Source organism: Cornus florida, unplaced genomic scaffold, assembly GCF_030987335.1.
Source record: "Cornus florida cultivar Cherokee Brave unplaced genomic scaffold, ASM3098733v1 CherokeeBrave_3.0.0_Hap2_Chr02, whole genome shotgun sequence".
Lineage (NCBI taxonomy): Eukaryota > Viridiplantae > Streptophyta > Magnoliopsida > Cornales > Cornaceae > Cornus > Cornus florida.
The window spans coordinates 13,676,549-13,693,089 of NW_026775572.1; the positions used below are offsets into that span (position 1 = coordinate 13,676,549).

The following is a 16,541-nucleotide window of genomic DNA, read 5'->3' on the forward strand; positions in this document are numbered from 1 at the left end:
TTTTTTTGGATAGAATTAAGTTAGACCATGCATACCAATAGTCTTTGAAGGAGTTGTTATCATTTTGATAATCGTCTCTTCGCGGGCAAGGCAATCTAACTTGCACGAGTTAAGGTACTTTAAAGTAAAAAAAAAAAAAAATCAATTTTGATTATCAAAAACTAATTTTCTGACCTTTTCTCAAATTAAGGGACTTCAAAGTAAATTTTTTTCAATTTTGATTATCAAAAACTAATTTTCCCTTCAGTGTTTTGCTGTGAGCTACTACATATGGAATAATGTTGGGGACAAATTTAATTTTATCCCCAAAATATATAGCATGTAATTAATATTAAAAATATAATAATTAGCATACCAGAGGTGATGCATGACTTAAAAACTAGTGTGTATATACACTAACGTAACCTGTCTTAAAAACTAGTTTGTGTGTATATATATTTACTAATTCATTGTATCAAGTTAGTTTAGTAGTATGTTTAAAATATAGGATAAATTACACTAACATTCTTTAAAGTTTGGACAAATTATACACATCTTGTGTTTGGCTTATATTATTTTGACAATAGTGTGAAAGTCTTTCGTACCATTATCTAATTTAATAATAGTTCAATAAGCAAAATCTGCTAAACCAAAAGACTCTATTGTCTTTTTTTATTATTTTATTTTCTTATCTTGTAAACATTATATTATCCTTTTTTTTTTGTGGAAAAAAGAAACTTAAATCAAAACCCTAAAAATATTTTAATGGCATTTCATGATAGTTTTGTTATTTTATATCAAAATATAAGGTTATTGTAGTCTTTTAATACAAGAAAATAACAACTAAGTCATTTTTTAATTTTTAAGAATGTTTTGAGTACACACTTCAAATCTTAGAGTAGATCAAAGTAATAAAGACCAAATATATAATTTATCCAAACCTGGTAAGTTAATATAATTTATCTTAAAATATAAGTAAAAATGAATATTGCAATTTTTGGACTCTCTGGAGATTCTAAAGAATATAAGAAAAGAAAGGAAACTAGACTTCCGGTGTTTGGATAGGAATGCATTGGTCTTAAAAGTCGAGCATTTTCAAGAGAAACAAATGCATAGAATTTTACAAAGGGATTAAAAGTCAAGTCTTCAAAATAATTGACCAGTGCATGTACCTAAAGCCAGAATCCTTTGTCCATTATAAAAATAGTCCCGGTATGGTTTGCCCTTTGTCCATTATAAAATATTTGGAGGTGGGTAGGTCGTAATTTTGTCGAGTTCACAAGGTTTTTATAGGGTTGTTGGAGTTTAGCCGCAAATAGAAACAATTTACTGCCTACTTCCAACTAGGAATTGCAAGATAGAGAGAAAGGAATCTAATGTATGTATACATTATTATATATGTTGTTTTTTTCTACCCTAAACTTTAGTGGATAATTGTTAATTTCAATTCCTGAGTCGGTATAACTTATTTAATATCCAAATTTAATTTCAAGAACCATTCTTCAAATTTTGGAAAGTAAAATATCTAATAATGTACCCGACACAAAATAAATAAATAAAAAGTAAATTGATTTAAAAAAAATTATTTAAAAAATTGGGATCTTGGGGTATTTTGAGGTTTTACAAAATAATTTAGATTTTTATTAAAAAAAAAAAAAAAATTGAAAACGAAAATACCTAAAATGCCCTGAAGGATATTTTGATTTTTTTTATATAAAAAAAATATGGTTAAATACAAAGATTTTTAAGCAGTTTTTAAAAACACAGTATTTCTTGCACATTATTTATATAAGTAAAATATTTCATAAGTTAGGTTAATAATTCCTTATATATACTGTTACGTCGAAGAAAAAAAATAAATAAATAAATAAATCTTAACTTTGAACATGTAAATGGTTCACAAACAAGATACACGAGCCCTATATATAAGAGGTTTTGTGTTCGACTCTCTCTAAGATAGTAATTCGGACTTAACGGATTAGTGTGACTTGCGAGCAGTTGCACATATCCGGAGATTTACCTCGTAGCTACAAGTCCAAAGGATTCTCATGTCATAAAAATAAATAAATAAAAATAAAAACAAAAACGTGTAACTTTAAAATATAAGGTGATTTAAGCTTGTAAAACTTTTGTACAAATCCCATCCAAAATGAAGTTGAGTTCTAAGGTCTAAAATCTAAATTTAATTCCATGATCTCAATTATCTTTCTTACTCTCATAATTTTTTTTTTTTTGTTGGACTCGAGTTTCTCGCTTTTAAACCATCATATCCCATTTCTAAATATTTTTATTGATTGATAAAATTTGATGGTAACTAGAATTGACAAGTATAACTTCTTTTTTCTATTTTTATTTTTTGTTGTTGCAGTGTTTCATTCGATGTTTTTCCTTTTTCTAGGGATTAAAATTTCACTATTATAATTTGAGAGCAAAGAACAGCCAGTTGATGTGCCACTCAGTCCTTCGCCTTCAGACACACGATCAACTATTAAATTAAGGACAATGCTTAGATATTCATTGGTGAATAGCTTCACCATACTCACCCTTTATATGTTCCAATAATAAAATAACACATCAACTTTTATAAAAAAATCAGTAAAATAATATAAAAAAAACTTTATACTTTTATTTAATGGTTGATCCGAAAAAGCAAAGAAGGGCGTGGATTATTTTGTTATTAAAGTTGATGTGTTATTTTGTTATTGATCAAGGGAGGAACTAGTAATGAGCTAACCTGGGCTATAACCCAGGTCCAATTGAAGAAAAAAATTTAATACTATTGTTCCTATGAGCCCATGTACCACTCTTCCTCTTTCTATCAGCTTAACCCAATTCATAATATTTCTATAAATAAAAGGAGTTATAAAATTTGCATAGACCAAATCTTAAATATGAGCAAGCCCACGAACCATAGACAGACCTAATCATAAAATAAACCATAATAAAACATAACAGGGCCCAACCTAGTAAATCAAACATATTGTTAGTCTATGGAAGAAGACCTAAACTTTTCGTGTGTAAGACACTAAGGCCTAGGTGGATGGATATCATGGATTATTATTGTTAATCTAGTGAAGTATTGAATTTTATTTTTGTAAAAAAAAAAAGGTCTTTGTTGATGACTTGTTGATAATTTCTTATTAAATTGTGTAATTTATTATATAATGAATTAATAACTAGTTAGGGGCGGAACACATAGGTCTTACTTTCTAATGTGAATTTATTAATAAGAACATATATATCTCGCATTCTTGTAGATGTTTGTTTTAGTACTTGCATGAAGCAGACTTCAGTGGATTCTTGACTATGAAAATACATTAGAGTTTGGAAGTGTAAATATGTTTAAAGGTTGTAAATTATTGGGTTAAATTAAATGACTGATCATGAGAATTCTTATTTAGAGCATGAATGACACACTAAGTAATCATGAGTTTAATTATTTTTAGCCCCCCTTACTTTACAATCCTAACTCCGCCCCTGTTATTGATACACATAAAGAGTGAGTAAGGTAGAATTACTCACTCGTGAGTAGTTAAACATTATCTTTAAATTAATATAATGGTCTTTTTCACACACACACACTATCTCTCACATACACATTAATAATTTAACTTTACCAGTTCCTCACATTCTGACAGTTCCTCACATTCTGACATGACTTTGCTTCTCATGTGAACATTTTCCTCGATCCATTATAAGAAGAAGCTCAACTAGAAGGTCATATGCTATCTTTTTGTACATGGATAAAAAAAAATAATAATGTGGCATAATTTTAATCAATGTATCTCTATTTCATTTCTTATTATTTTTTTTCTCTCTAATCAATATGTTACTCATATATTAAAAACATTACTTCATTTGACTAATTCTTGTTTAATCCTGCAAGTATCATCATCTCAATTCTCATTTCCCTAATGCTAGTCGTGGGCTAGAAAATTTTCAAATGATAGTAGAATGATAGAAGTGCATATCTGTTTTTTTTTTTTTGGTTTTGTTTTTTTTTTGGGGTAAGTAAGTATTGAGATAAAAAAAAAAGAAAACAATTTACAAGTGTAAACATGGGGCATCCCCCACAGCCCACAGTATAGGGAACTTGCCCTGGGCTAGAGAACAAAGCCAAAAACTGGGCTATCAAATTTCACCACATATTTAATTAATCCACGCATCTATACCTAATATCATACATGTTAAAAAAAATTAATTTATTTTATTTATTATTATTATTATTATTATTATTATTATTATTATTTTCTTGACAAACAAAACAACACTACATGACAACATGAGTACATAGGTCATCCGATGCAAACATCGGGATGAGAACATACAAACTACGAGAAACAAATAAAACTTCCATTAAAATGTAGCCAGAGACATGTTAGTCTTCACCATTAAAATGTACTAAGAGACATGCTAGTTTTTTGAACCTTGCTGTTCTATAAATCAAAAAAATAAAAATAAAAATTAAATAACAACCATCTTATAACTTTCAATTTCATTCGATATGATTTCTATAACACCAAATATAAAATAAGACATAGAAAGTACTCGTCAAAATAACGTGTCTGAATTTTTTTTTTGGATATTTGGATACAAGGAACACAATACGGACACGCCGTGAATACATGTCCGACACGCCAGGGATACACGTTTGACATGTGGGTCCCATTCTTAGGGATTTTAAAGAAAATTTTAGAAAGAAATTAAGTTGAGGTGTGTATATGAGATTACGAGGAGTTGTTTAATAATTATTATTAATATGATGGTCATTATGTAATTACTAAAAAGCTGTTTTATATCCTTCAAAATTTGAGACAATATTTAGTCAAAACAAGGGACTACTTAACCCTTTTTTTTCCCAATTTAACATCAAAACAAGAGAGAGTAGAAAATTAATCCAAGAACAGATATATGTATGTACGCATGTGTATGAGGAAAATTAAGGAGTAAGAAAATGTTATGCGTGAAAGAAAATGGTAGAATATGAGAGCAACTCAGCAATATATAAGCAATTACCGGGTTGGTAGTGAAAATGGTAGAATATGAGAGCAACTCAGTCAAAATTTGGAGTCAGACTTGAGGTTTGATGAATTTCCGGGATACCCATGTGGTCGGAAACGAGAAGACACCACCACCACCACCACCTGATGAAGAAGAACCAATATGACAATTTAGAAGATGGAGAAGGAGACAGAGATAAAGTGGGAGAAGGAGATGGAGAAAAGGAGGGCACAAAACCCACACCGGAGCTACTACTCTCATACTGGATAGCACTGGTACCAGTACTACTAGTCCTTGGCTGAGCTGCTTCGGCGAGGCTGGCCTGAATTTGACGTAGTGGTCGGCGAGTCCTGGACCGCCTGTTTTGGAACCAGTAGAAAACATTGGCATCTGCAACAGCACCAAATTTCTCTAGGAGTTTTCTTATCCTCACAGTTTCATCTCTAGGAAGATTTAACATGCCTGTGGAAGATGGACTCAAGTATATGAGGACTTGCTCTGGTTTTGGGGGCACCTTGTTCTGACGGTTTCATTTCATCTCTCAGCACTGGCATGGCTTGAAATGTTGGGGTGTTGATGTTGAGGTTTAAATTATAGTCAACTCTAAACATGATGGTGATTACCATAAGGAAAAAATTTTACAGAAGAAAATGTGCGGAATATATAAATAATGATCAGAATTTTAGAGAAAATAAATAAGTCACGGTGAGAAGAGAAAAATGAACGGTAAAAAGGGTTACTTATTTGGTTTGGTAAACAAATAATAATAATAATAATTAATTAAATTTTCTAGGAAAACTAATTCTTAAATGTTTTAATTAACTATAGGTTAGGTTTTTAACTGTGCGTGGATAATTTATAAAATCACATGGTCCGACAAACGTAAGGTGTCTATAAATGAGTGCACTAAAATTTTACAGACAGTAAAAATGATGTCAAACAGACGATTTATAACAATACTCAAAGTTTATAACCATTGCACATTCTTAATCCTTAATACACACCGTCGTGTACAAAGACAAAGTTATAAATAATTACTTATTTGGTTTGGTAAACAAATAATAATAATAATAATTAATTAAATTTTCTAGGAAAACTAATTCTTAAATGTTTTAATTAACTATAGGTTAGGTTTTTAACTGTGCGTGGATAATTTATAAAATCACATGGTCCGACAAACGTAAGGTGTCTATAAATGAGTGCACTAAAATTTTACAGACAGTAAAAATGATGTCAAACAGACGATTTATAACAATACTCAAAGTTTATAACCATTGCACATTCTTAATCCTTAATACACACCGTCGTGTACAAAGACAAAGTTATAAATAACACCCTCCCCTATTTATAGACAGTTAATTAAATTTCATTAACATTTACATGTTTACAAACTTCATAATCACTACTGTTTTAGAAACTTCTCCAACGGATGAACAAATTCAACAACTCTCTAGTGTATTAAAATCTTCCATTATTTACTACAATACCCTCACAATCTCCACACAAATTTAGAAATTTGTAAAACTCAAATCTAGCTCCTGCAAAAAAAAAAGGAAAAAGAAAAAGGATCTGACCAGTGTGAAACTTAAAGACATCATCAATAGACATTATATGAACACGGCTAGTGTTAGATATACGAAAATTCTAAAACTCAAATTTTTAATTAGCATGTCTATTTTTTCTAACGCATCGATTAATATAACAAATTAAAAATTAGGATGTTTGACCGTGAAAAGGCAAAACTTGTAGTTGCGGTGTTTCGGTGGGAATACATGAAGAAAGGATAAAGTTGAAGGATTTCCAAGTGGGGTGACCAATGCATGTACCCTAAAAGCATAACCAGATGTTTTGATTATAAAATAGAGCTTCAGTTTTGAGGTGTTCAAAGTTGGTACAAGGTTTTGTTACTTTGTAAGGTTCTTGAAATTTAGACCGACTACTCAAAAGAAAATAAATCGATAATTTGATTCAGGTAAACCCTACCAAAGCTTAATTTCTTTTGTTAATTTAACAACAATACTCCGTATTATGCGAATGACTTTTATCACTAGAGTTGGATTTTTTGGGTTGGGTTCCTCTTCTGACAGTCATCTTATCGGTTAAATGGCCTAATATTTTCTCTTTTGCCCATGTGGTCATCTCTAATGACCATTTTGCCCTATAGTCATGTTTGATGACCATTCTGTCTTTGTAGTCTCTATTAATGGTCTTTTTACCCTTAATTAACGGATTAAGTTCGTTTTAACCTTTTCGCTTTCACATTTGTATTCAAGTGGTACCTTGTATTTTCATTGAAGTTCTCTTGTTATTCTAGTGGCAGTGGACCCGTGGTTGTCTCTAGTGACTTCTCTCTTTGTTTTTGCTTGCAAATTTTGAGCCCCGCTATCGGATTAGCTCTTTGGGTTTACAAGCAACGAGATTTCGAATCCTCATTGCCTTTTATCACTAAAACTGTTAAAAAAATTGCAAAAAACTTTTTATCACTTAATATGTATTAGGTGATGAACATGACTCCCACTTAAAATATATTCAAAGAGTGATAAGTTAACGTTTTCAATTTGGTGTTTTCGATCTAACGCGTTGCATCAAAACTTTTTGGATAGAATTAAGTTAGACCATGCGTAACAATAGTCTTTGAGGGCAAGGCAATCTAAGTTGCACGATTGGATTCTTTTCTGGACCTATCCATGGAATTACATCAATGCAACAGTGTGTATATATATTTAACAGATAATCGGATATCAATATTTACTGACCCTATATATTATTCATTGATTATGAAATAATAATACTGGTAGAACCCATCTTTGTATTTAATTAAAATTAATGCTAATATATAGTATTTCGATTCGTAACAATAAAACGCTATATATAAGAACAATCTGCCAATATGTAAAACAAAACTCAGGATGACAACAACATCGTATTAATAGCAATCTAAACCTCCACATAAACTACACCCCCCAACATCTTTGATACGTAGTACTTTTTAAATTGAATGCTCTGTTACACTTTCTTTTGTTTATGGTTTAGAGGTTCAGATTTCCATGGCCGAGAAGAGGAGAAAATAAAAAGCAATTGGGGATCTGCCAATAAAAAGAAGGGTATTTTGGACTTTAAAATTAAAAGATGACTCATTATCAATTATTTTTTAAATTCGGTCACTATTTATCTTTTCCCGAATTAAGGCACTTTAAAGTAATTTTTCTCAATTTTAATTGTCAAAAACTAATTTTTTGACCTTTTCTCGAATTAAGGCACTTTAAAGTAAAAAATTTCAACTTTGATTATCAAAAACTAATTTTCCCTTCAGTGTTTTGCTGTGAGCCACTACATATGGAATAATGTTGGGGACAACTAATTTTATCACCAAAATATATAGCATGTAATTAATATAAAAAAATAATAATAATATTTAGCATACCAGAGGTGATACATGACTTAAAAACTAGTGTGTGTATATATATATACACCAACGTGACCTGACTTAAAAACTAGTTTGTGTGTATATAAATATATATACACTCATTCATGGTATCAAGTTAGTTTAGAATATTTGGCCTTTACATAGTATTATTTTGATTCCTTTTAAAAGTGTAAAATATCTTTCATACCATTATTTAATTTAATAATAATTCAATAAAAAATTCTGTCAAACCAAAAGATTCTGCCTTTTTTTATTTTTATTAATTTTCTTATCTTGTAAACACTATATTACCCTATCTATTTTTTTTTTTTTAAGAAAAAAGAAACCTAATCAAACTCGTAAAAATAAACCTAATCAAATGTATTGCTAAGAAAATTAATACTTTGCATTTCAATGGCATTTCATGACAGTTTTGTTACTTCATGTCAAAATATAAGGTTATTGAAATCTTTTAATACAAAAAAATGACAATTTAGTCATCTTTTAATTTTCAATAGAGTTTTGAGTACACACGTCAAATCTTAAGGTAGATCAAAGTAATAAAAATCAAATACTCTACTCGTATATAATTTACCCAAACCTAAAAGGAGGTCAATCTAATTTATCTTAAAATATAAGTAAATATGAAAATAGGTATATGTTGTAATTTTTGGACCGTATCGGGAGATTCTGGAAAATATAAGAAAACAAATGAAACTAGTGACTTCCGTTGTTTGGATAGGAATACATTGGGCTTAAAAGTCGAGCATTTTCAAGAGAAATAACAAATGTATAGAATTACAAAGGGGTTAAAAAGTGAAGCATCTTCGAGAGAACTGACCAGTGCATGTACCCTATAGACAGAACCAAATGTTTGCCCTTTCTCCATTATATTTGCTCTTTGTCCATTATAAAAATACTAATAGTCTCAAAGTTGCAATTTTGTCGAGTTTAGAAGGTTTTAGTTTGAGGTGAGTAGGTTGCAAGCTCAGAAGGTTTTTGTTGGGTTGTTGGAGTTTAGCCGCAAATAGAAACAATTTCCTGATAGGGATATGCATACATTATTATATATGTTGCATTTTTTTACTATAAACTTTAGGCAACCGTTAATTCAATTCCTTAGTCGGTATAACTTATTTAATTCAGATAAACCCTAAACAAAATTTAATTTTAATAACAATTCTTCAATTTTAGAAAGTAAAATATCTAAAATGTTCTCAACACAATAAAAAAAATATAAAAAAATAAATAAACTGATTTTAAAATTTTTATTAAAAAATTTGGAATCTTGGAGTATTTGGGGGGTTTTACAAAAAAAAAATGATTTTTGAAATTTTATTTTTAAAAAAATGAAAACAGAAATAACTAACATGCCCTTAAGGATATTTTGAATTATTTATATATATATAAAAAAATATGGTTAAAATTAAATACAAAGATTTGTAAGCACTTTTTAAAAACACAGTATTTCTTGCACGTTATTTATATAAGTAAAATATTTTAATTATTCCTTATATATAATGTTACGCAAAAATATTTAAGTAATTAATCTTAACTTTGAACATGTAAATGGTTCAGGAACTGGACATAAGAGCTTTATACATAAGAGGTCTTGCGTTCGATTCTCTCTAAGACAGTAAATTCGGACTTAACCGATAAGTGTGGCTTGCGGGCTGTTGTACATATCCAGAGATTTACATGGCATCTACAAGTCCAAAAAGCAGGTAGTTGTGAGGGTTTTTATGTCATAAAAAAATAATTTAAAAAAAAAAAAAAAAAAAAACCGTATAGCTTTAAAATATAGAGTGGTTTAAGCTGGTAAAACTTTTGCACAAATCCCATCCAAAATGAAGTCGAGTTCTAAGGTCTAAGATCTAAATTTAATCCCCTGATCTCAATTATCTTTCTTAGTTTCATAATTTTTTTTTGGTTGGACTCAGGTTACTCGCTTTTAGGCCATCATATCTCACCCCTAAATATTTTTATTGATTGATAAATCGTGATGGTACCTACAAGTGAGAAGTATAATTTTTTATTTTTTTATTATTATTATTTTTTTCCATTCGATGTTTTTCATAATATTCGACTATTACAATTTGAGAGCAAAGAACAATGAGTTGATGTGCCTCTCATGTCCTTCACCTTTGGACACATGATTAGGGATGGCAATGGGGCGATTTTGGGCGAGTTTCTCAATCCCCATCCTTGTCCCCGTTAAAATTTTGCACCCCCAAAACTATTTTTTTTTTACCCCCAACCCCAATAACCGCCCCCGCCCCTGCCCCGCAACCACCCCATAACCAATTAAATTTGAATTTTCTAATTTTTTTTTATTCTATATAACCACATAAATCTGAACTTTCAAGTAAACATCAACCAAACAAAACAAAATAACATCATCAATTAGCATCATCATTCATCAATTAAATATATATTGTAACGACCCGAACCCAGAGGTCCAAATCGTTTATCGGATCCTTACCCGAACCCAAGGTCATCTAAGGCATTATCGTCATTTCTTATGTTAATGCATAAAATATACGTCATCCCAAGACTAATAGTACATCATATCACTAACATTACAGAAAACTCACAAATGCAGGTAAAATGGTAGGGGCGTCTAAGTCCATGGATACAAGTCATACGTTCATACTCCTTAAGTTTCCTGAAAATGTTAAGATAATGGATAAGCTCAACAGCTCAGTAGGTAATGCCTAAAACACCAGTTTTGGACTCCCTTGAGCCAACAACTAAAAAAGGGAAAAAAGATATCGGGATCATACACAGAGAATTATCAAAATTACAACCCACGTCATTCAATTAAAAATATTATCATCACATAATCAGTTATAATCATAGGTGTCAAAATGCCATGAAATGCAAAGCACTGCGTAACCGTCCCGAGCTTGGTCTTAAACCAACCCCAAATCCTCACCTATGCTAACTGACTTTACTGAGCCGGGATTGACACTCTTAGTGTTAACTTTTTCACGCCCTACACCGAGCCGCTCCCACTCTAAGTCAAGTTAGCCGCTAATTGACTTTACCGAACCAGGATTGACACTTTTAGTGTCAACTTTTTCACGCCCTACACCGGGCCACTCTTGGTCAAGTTAGTTCCGAGCTTACAATACCCGATTCGTTTCTAAATCATTTTCTCATAATTCCCTTTCAATCACATTTCTTTACAAGAATCATTTCAACTTCACTTTTCCCAAACCATGCCCATGCCATGAATGGAATCATGCATGAATAAAATTGACAATACACATGCTTGCATTTTATCAACTTAATCATACACATTCATCATCGTCATCATGTATATATATATAATCTTAAGAGAACAATTCAATGCAAGGCGTGCTTATTAAACAACTTTGCAACTAAATACATATATATACACAATTAACATCATTTAGATCATGTTTCACCACATAACATGTAAACACGTAATCAACAATTCAATCCCGATATACGTCATTTTAAGCATGCTTAGCAAGAAATCAAATAACGAACTCAATTAAAGTCAAAACATGACGATTTAGACATCCCCACCTCAAAAGTAGCAAAAATGCATCATCGTAAGGAAAAGTCAACGCCAGTCAACGCGGTCAATACCGGTCAACAAAATTCAACGCTGGTCAATGACGGCGGAACGAAAAACTATTCTATGGGAACGTAGCCGTCGACGAAGAGATTCTACTGTTCTAAAGGCTCGACTCCAAAATCCGACTCCAAGTGGGCCAAAAACCCCTTCGAAGCCTTAAATCCAAAAATTCATAAAATAATCAGCCTTCCTCCGAAATTTAAATCATTTGACTATGTGATAGAGAATGACGAAAATGACATTTTTCGTCAAGAAACCCAAACCGAAAACCCAACCGATCGGCCGAAAAATGGGTGAAAAAGTCTAAGCTTAAAAAAAAAAAAAAAAAAAAGAAAAAAAAAAAAAAGAAGAAAGAGAGAACAAAAGGAATCCGGAAAGAAAGATTACGTGAGAGCCATTAAAATGAATGGCTTGTTGGGCTCATAAATTTTTTTTAAAAAAAAATCTCACCTTTACCTTTTTATAATATATGTGTACATCCAAATTAAATTGTAACCACACAAACTAACATTTAATTTATGCACAAAATTAGCAATGTATGAAATGTAATAGGCCCGTGACACAACTTATGTGCTCATCTACTTCGGTAGCGGGTCCCACCTGGGACCTCCCAGTCCGAAAAACTAAAAAAATGTTAAAATGGCTAACAATACATTTCTGAGAATCATGAACTCAAAGAAATGCCCAAACCACTCTCGAAACTCACCCGGCACACCCACGGTGTCTAGCACGCAAAACAAGAAAAGACAAAAATACCCTAGAAAAAAATCAGAAGATTCCAGAAAATGGTTTTAAAAAAAAAATAGAAACATTGCATATATATATATATATAACTCAAAGCAATTCGTTGAGATTTGCAGACTCCTCTGATTCTTTAATCAAATATTAAGAAAGTTAAATATTAACAAAATTACAGTCTCACCTCTAATAACTTCAAATCAAAACCAGAAAATTGTAAGAAAAACAATTGGTGGATCTTATTGTTTGAACAAATCAATGGACTTCTAAGTATCTAAGATTGAGTATACAACATAATGTAAGTGACCATCCAACAAGAAAAGAAAAATATTTGCGAAACTGGACGTCGGCTGAGGCGGTGGATGAAGGTGGTGAAGGAGGCCGGAGGGAGTGTAGGACGGTAGGAGTTTCGAGAACCACTAGTTGTTTCGTCCTTAGCTCCTTGCTATTTTCTTTTTTCTTTCATCAGTTCTATCACTGCCGCCTCCTTCTGCTGCCTCACTATCATTAGGAATTTAGGAAGTGAACTGTAGTCTAGGGTTTCCAACATTCATATATATAGTGTAGGTTAATTTGGTAAATATAATAGCATGTAGGGGTAAATTGATAATTTTATATACTAATCGGGGCGGTTTCGGGGAGGGGATTGGATTCCTTCGTCCCCAGCCCAAAACCGGCCGTTTTTTTTTTAAAATCGATCTCCATCCCCACCCTATTTAACTAAACGGTTCTCCAAACTCGTTGTAAACGGGACGAGGGCGGGGCTCCGGGTTGGAGATTTTTGCCATCTCTACACACAATCATCCATTAAATTAATATAATGATGTCTCTCACACACACATTAATAATTTAACTTTACCCAGTCTCTCACATTCTGACGTGACCTTTGTTTCCTGTCTTCTCATGTGAACATGTTTCCTCCATCATAAGAAGCAGCTTAAACCCTAGAAGGTCATGTACAAGCTTGAACTTGGCTATTTTCTGTACACATCCATAAAAAAATTAATGTGTCATAAATAATATATATACATTAGAAAGTTATATTTTAAGGTACTTGTGATAGGATATATAAAAATAAATAAATAAATAAATAGAAGAAGAGTTATTTGGGATTGAACTTACAAGTGGCCATGGCCTGGGATATTCGATGTGTGGTGGGCTTCATCTGGCCCAACTGAATCCCGGACCTGAACTAGCTAATCTAGGGTCAATGTCTTAGTTTCTATATATCTAATTTTTGAATAATGATAAATAGGTTGATGTGTAGTACTTGTGTTGTTTTATTTGAGTTAGAGATAAATATTATTATTTGACGTCATCCCCTTAGTTATATAGTAATTTTGATCAATGTATCTCTGTATCATTTCTTATTAATTTTTTCTCTCTAATCAATATGTTACTCATACACTAAAAACATTACTTCGTTTGACTAATTCTTGTTTAATCCTAGAACTATCATCATCTCAAATCTCTTTTCCCTTGTTATGGGAAAGAAAATTTTCAAATGATAGTAAAATGATAGAAATGGGTATCAGTTTTTTTTTTGGGGTAAGTATTGAGATTAAAACATGGGCTATCAAATTTCACCATATATTTAATTAATCCACGCATCTGTACCTAATGTGCTACATGTTAAACAATTTTTTTTTTCTGATAAACAAAACAACACTACATAATAACATGAGTACATGGGTCATCCAATGCAAACATCGGGATGAGAACATACTCTCTCTGTTCAATTGGTAGAAAAATCAACTATAATTTAAGAACTTTGTCAACAACTTTTCATTCACAATTTCTTCTCAATTTATTAATTAAAAAATATATATTTTTATTATTTATAAACCAGCATATGGTTAAAAGGATCATTCCAGTATTATAATTGAGAAGGAAGAAACCACAAACTACATAATGTGTATATGAATGAGTGCACTAAAGTTTTGAAGATAACTAACTCCCACCTGTAATTTTTTTATATTAAATAGAGTTAAAAAAAACAATTCACGATTGCCAACTTCGTTTATAAATAAGGTTTAAAAAGTAATTACAGTGAATAAAGTTTACTATCGAGAATGAAACTACAAATCACGGTTTCGCTAATCCAGTAATGTAAAGAAAGTAAAAAAAATAATAATAATAACAATTATAATTGAGAAGGGAGAAACGACAAACGAGGTAAGGTGTATATATGAACGAGAGTCGCTGCAAAGATGACATCAGATAGATTCTACCTATAATTTTTTATATCAAACAAGGTTAAAAAACATATCAATGTTGGCGACTTCGTTTATAGAATAAGATTTTAAAAGTAATTACAGTGAATAAAGTTTATTATCGAGAATAAAACTACAAATCACGGTTTCGCTAATCCAGTATACGTACGGTACATGCACGTGAATGTAAAGAAAGTTAGGAAAAAATAACAACAATTAAAATTGAGAAGGGAGAAACGACAAACGACGTGAGGTGTATATGAACGATTTTATATTAAACAAGGTTGAAAAACAAATCAAGGTTGCCGACTTTGTTTATAGAATAAGGTTTAAAAGGTAATTGTAGTGAATAAATTTTACTATCGAGATGAAACTGCAAATCACAGTTTCGTTAAAAAAAAAATTTAAAATAATAACAACAATTATAATTGAGAAGGGAGAAACGACAAATCATGTAAGGTGTATATGAACGAACGCACTGAAGTTTTGCAGATAGCTGAGTCGTTATAAAGATGACGTCAGACAGACCACACCTATAATTTATTTATATTAAACAAGGTTAAAAAACAAATCACGATTGCCAACTTCGTTTATAGAATAAGGTTTAAAAAGTAATTACAGTGAATAAAGTTTATTATTGAGAATGAAACTACAAACCACTGTTTTTTAAAAAAGAAAGTTAAAAAAAATAACAACAATTATAATTGAGAAGGGAGAAACGACAAACCACGTAAGGTGTATATGAACAAGTGCATTGAAGTTTTGCAGACAGCTAAGTTGCTGTAAAGATGACATCAGACAGATCCCACTGTAATTTTTTTTTTTATGTTAAACAAGGTTAAAACAAATCACACTTTGTTTATAGAAGAAGGTTTAAAAAGTAATTACAATGAATAACGTGAAAAAGAAAGTTAAAAAAAATAAATAAATAACAACAATTATAATTGAGAAAGGAGAAACGACAAACGACGTAAGGTGTATATGAACAAGTATACTAAAATTTGTAGATAGCTGAATCGCTGTAAAGATGACGTCCGACAAATCCCACTGTAATTTTTTTTTATATTAAACAAGGTTAAAAAACAAATCAAGGTTACTTTATAGAATAAGGTTTAAAAAGTAATTACAATGAATAAAATTTACTATCGAAAATGAAACTAAAAATCACGATTTTGTTAATCTAGTGCACGCACGGTACACACACGTGAATGTAAAGAAAGTTTTAAAAAAATAACTACAATCCAAAGTTTAAGCGAATAAAACTATATTGTGACGTTAGCAGGTTTATATTAAAAAATAGAAGAAAAACGTTATTCTTTTCAATATATATTTAAAAGTTGTACAGAAATCAAACACCAAGTGACTTCTTCGCGAGTCACCGTTTCCTTCCTACTATAACCAAAATCTCAATCGCATTAAGAATATGTTAGATTTTTAAAATATAATTGTAGTTATGTACGTATGAATAATTTATGAATTCATGTGTTCCATATGAATATGTGATCTTTATTTAATTGGTAAAAAAAATCAACAATAATTTTTTTCACACTTTCCTTTAGTGATAATAACTTTTTTTCTTCTTTACTTATTAAAAAAA

General features: G+C 30.8%; 1 pseudogene; it reads right to left on the reverse strand.

Moving 5' to 3' along the window:
* Positions 1-5,032: 5,032 nt before the first annotated feature.
* LOC132295669 (WUSCHEL-related homeobox 11-like) lies at positions 5,033-9,275 on the reverse strand (annotated as a pseudogene).
* Between the last annotated feature and the right edge of the window lie 7,266 nt (positions 9,276-16,541).